The sequence below is a fragment of the Physeter macrocephalus genome, chromosome 1, assembly GCF_002837175.3.
Source record: "Physeter macrocephalus isolate SW-GA chromosome 1, ASM283717v5, whole genome shotgun sequence".
NCBI classification, from domain to species: Eukaryota; Metazoa; Chordata; class Mammalia; order Artiodactyla; family Physeteridae; genus Physeter; species Physeter macrocephalus.
This window is the reverse complement of record NC_041214.2, coordinates 49,144,654-49,148,473: the sequence shown is the minus strand read 5'-3', so window position 1 is coordinate 49,148,473 and position 3,820 is coordinate 49,144,654. Positions and strand designations below refer to the sequence as shown.

The window sequence follows — 3,820 nt, the reverse complement described above, 5'->3', positions numbered from 1 at the left end:
GCAACGGGAGAGGCCACAACAGTGAGAGGCCCGCGTACCGCAAAAAAAAAAAAAAAAAAAAAAAAATGCAGATTTCTGGTTTCTACGAAAAGCTGAAAGATGTGACAACTGCTGGGTGTGAATTCCAATGCAGCGCCAACTGGCCAGAGGTGAGAAAGAGCTGCCCCCTTTGGCGGGGCCTCTGGTTCCTGGTTATCAACAGCTTTGCTGTTTGTCTTCCACTCATTCTGGGCACCTGCCTGGTCCCCATTTGTGAGCTCTGAGAGAGACCCAAAGGAAGACAAGTCGTCTGTCCTGCAAGCTTCCGAAGATCATGCCTGGAACACAAAATCAGCGATTCATGAATTGTGCTGGCAATAAGCATCTTACATCTCCAAAGGAGCCTACATACATCGCCTAAGAAATATTCATAAATATCAAGTTCTCCAGTAAAAACCACTAAAATAAAGGTGCATTTCTCAAATCTAAAAAGATTTTGCTAAACTGACTCATTCTGCTTTGCCTGCAATCCTATCATTATTGCACGGAGATCCCAGCTTCCCCCAAAGGCCACTGTAATGTAATACATATAATGGAAATTTTCTGATATTGTGTCAGTAGTGATCAGGAATAAGTTTCAGTTTCCTACTTGGCTCTATTCCTGGCTTTGTCACTAGGAATTGTGGAAAATGTGACTTCCGGCAAGGAGAAGTTTTAGCTGTTTCAGACTCACCCGTAGGGCTTTAAAACACAGACTGCTGAGCCCTATCCCCAGAGCTTCTGATTCAGGAGGTCTGGAGTGGAAACTGGGAATTTGCATTCCTAACAAATTCCCGGGTGACGACGAGACTGCAGGCCCCAGAAGGATGCTTTGAGAAACAGTGTAACAGGATGACCTTGGGCAAGTAACTGCCTATCTGGCTTCAGCTCCTCATCTGTAAAACAAGGGTGGGGGTTAATCCCCTCTGAAGTTGTTTGTTTTTTTTTTTTCCATCAAAGAACAATGAAGAATTAGCCTAAAATCCGTTTTATTTCCTTGCATCATAAACTCAGTGCAATTGTGGTTTCTTTCCTTGTAGGCATTTGATGAGTTTAACACTCACCTGAGGTTTGAATGGCACAAAGGCTCTTTACTGGGAAAATATATTGTTGTTTTCTTCACATTTCTACAAAATATTCCTCTTGAGAAAAAGCATCCTTATTCTCTCTTCCTCTGTGCTCCTTTAGAAAGTGGAGGAGGATGGGAAAGTTCCAGAGCTACAGACAATTCAAAAGATTGAAAAAATTTATTTCTGATAATAATAATTTTCTTTATCTTTGGCCTCAATTTATGAGTCCAAAAATAAATCAAATCATATAATTTTTTTAAAAAAGAGGCATTCACTGCCTCCTAATTAATGGACTTCATTGTGTTTTTAGCACAAGGATTCCACATTTTAAAAGATGGCTCTGAATGAGCTTTAGTGATTGATCATTTACTGTAATCTTCCCTGTGCTAACTAACTAAGGAGGTCACAGACCATTACTGAAATGTCAATACAATTTGATCCTGTCAAATAAATTTCACTGGACTCATTTTCTACCTTCAGAATCACCATTCAGAGACTGATTAGTAATTTAGTAGGGGTTCACCTTCCTCAGAAATAATTTCCTAATAACCATAAATAAAATCTAGCCTCTAGGCATCAAAATCCAAATGCCATTTCATTGATGTTAACACTGCTGTGGGATTTGCTCACTGAAGAGACCTTTTAATTTCCCCTTACATTTCCCTTCGTGGGGAATACAAAAAAAAAATATGTGTATGTATGTGTGTGTATATATGTATGTATATTACATGCATGTACACATATATTCCAAATCACTGAATAATTATATAAGTATGTATAAATATCTACATATACTTTTACTGGGATACAGCATACATTCTGTGCACTAATCTAAAGTAATAGCTTGATGATATTTCACACACGTAAACACGCGACTACCCACCACCAGATCCAGATCCAGAACATTTCCATAACCTCACGTCCAAGTCAATACCCAAGGTGATATCCACCACGCCCCACACCTCCACCCAGGTAACCACTATTCTAACTTCTCTCACTATCAACCAGTTTTGCCCGTTCTTTACATTCACATAAATGGCATCAGACAGTATGGATTCTTTTGTGCTGGTTTCTCTCACTCAGCCTAAGGTCTGTGAGATTGAGCCACGTTGTTGCGTGTATCAGACAACGTGGTTCTGTAACCATGTTGTACTGATGTATCACAATTTCTCTGTCCATTCTTATGCTGACGAGCACCGTGGTTGTTTCCAGTCTCAGGCTGCTCGGAGTGTTCCTGTGCTCATCACCTGGGCACCTTTAAGGTTCTCTGTTTTCCCCCTGACAGGACTCTAGTAAAATGACTTGTTCGGAGGCCCTTCTGTAGTTTCCAGCTTCCATCAGCCTGCACGTGGCTCCAACATGACGGTTGTTTACACCTATACATAATCAAGGTTGGGAGGGAAAATTGGAAAGGAGAGTGGGGTTGACTGTGAGAAAACCACCTATACGCCCCCACTGAACCCCCCCAGAGCTACTCTAGCCGGGGGCTCTCTGGAGTTTTGTGATGTGACAATCTGAGAGTCACAAGGGACATCAAAACACTGAGCATCTTCAGGCAGGTAGAACGTTATATTTACAACAAAGACCCAGAGAAGTTCAGTGACTTTTTCAAAGTCACACAGCTAGGGAGGAAACTTCAGAGTGATTTCAGAGCCTTGTAGAGTTGTGATTACAGGCCAAGTCCTTGTGTCATTCAGGTCACCCTGTACTAAGGTGCCTGGAAAGGGAGTAAGCGTGAGAGTGAGAGTTACCAGTGAGTGCAAGTTAAATATTAACTGGGTAATTCGGGCAGCTCATTTTTTGCAGTGACTGCTCATCACTATGGTGGACATAGTTGATGACTCCTTACTCCTCGTGACATTTCGGCAGGAGAGCATAAGCCAGGTCCTAATCACTGATGGAGAACACAGAGCCTTTCCGTGGGTAAAGCCATCAAAGGAATTGTCCTGGACATTGAAAGAAGCAGTCAACTCCCTTCCATGTCAGACTTCTCCCTTCCTATCCACGCTGTAGAGCAAATACAGTGAATCAGAGAGCAGTCTTTGCAGGGGGAAAGAGCTGCTAAACTAGCTGGTGTTGAAAAGGGCCCAAGACTCATGTGTTTTCATAATCAGCCCATTATAGCACCCCCCCACCACCAATTAAAGCCAATCCTTCCTTCCAGGAACCCCAGCTGCCTATGACCCTTATATGAGTTATCTTCCCCTCCTGAGACAGGCTGGGACCTGGGACCTGGGCCCCTTTGCTGAAGGGCTTACACCTGGACAAACGTCTGCTCCAGCAACAAAATACAGAGAAACTATAAGGGACTAAAAATAACTGTGTGCAGGGCTTCCCTGGTGGCGCAGTGGTTGAGAGTCCGCCTGCCGATGCAGGGGACACGGGTTCGTGCCCCGGTCCGGGAAGATCCCACATGCCGCGGAGCGTCTGGGCCCGTGAGCCACGGCTGCTGAGCCTGCACGTCTGGAGCCTGTGCTCCGCAACGAGAGAGGCCACAACAGTGAGAGGCCCATGTACAGCAAAACAAACAAACAAAAAAACTGCGTGCATGCACAGTTGGGGCAAATTATGGACAACAAGATACGAAGCAAAAGCAGGGCACTGCGTATGCCCCCTGCACTCAGCACCACCAAAGGGGCAGGCAGACCACCTAAGCCACACCTCTGGCCCCACCCCTGGCCACGCCCCTCCCCTCACCCCATATAAGGAACCAGCTCCCCTCTTTCAGGGGG

The 3,820-nt window shown here is 44.6% G+C and overlaps 1 long non-coding RNA gene across 1 annotated transcript; it reads right to left on the bottom strand.

Annotated features, from left to right (window-relative positions):
- Positions 1–106: 106 nt before the first annotated feature.
- LOC114484620 (uncharacterized) lies at positions 107–1,217 on the bottom strand. The gene is made up of 3 exons (XR_003677751.2): positions 1,083–1,217; positions 713–914; positions 107–317 (listed from the first exon to the last, which is right to left on the bottom strand). It is a non-coding gene; the product is annotated as an uncharacterized lncRNA (long non-coding RNA).
- Positions 1,218–3,820: the final 2,603 nt, after the last annotated feature.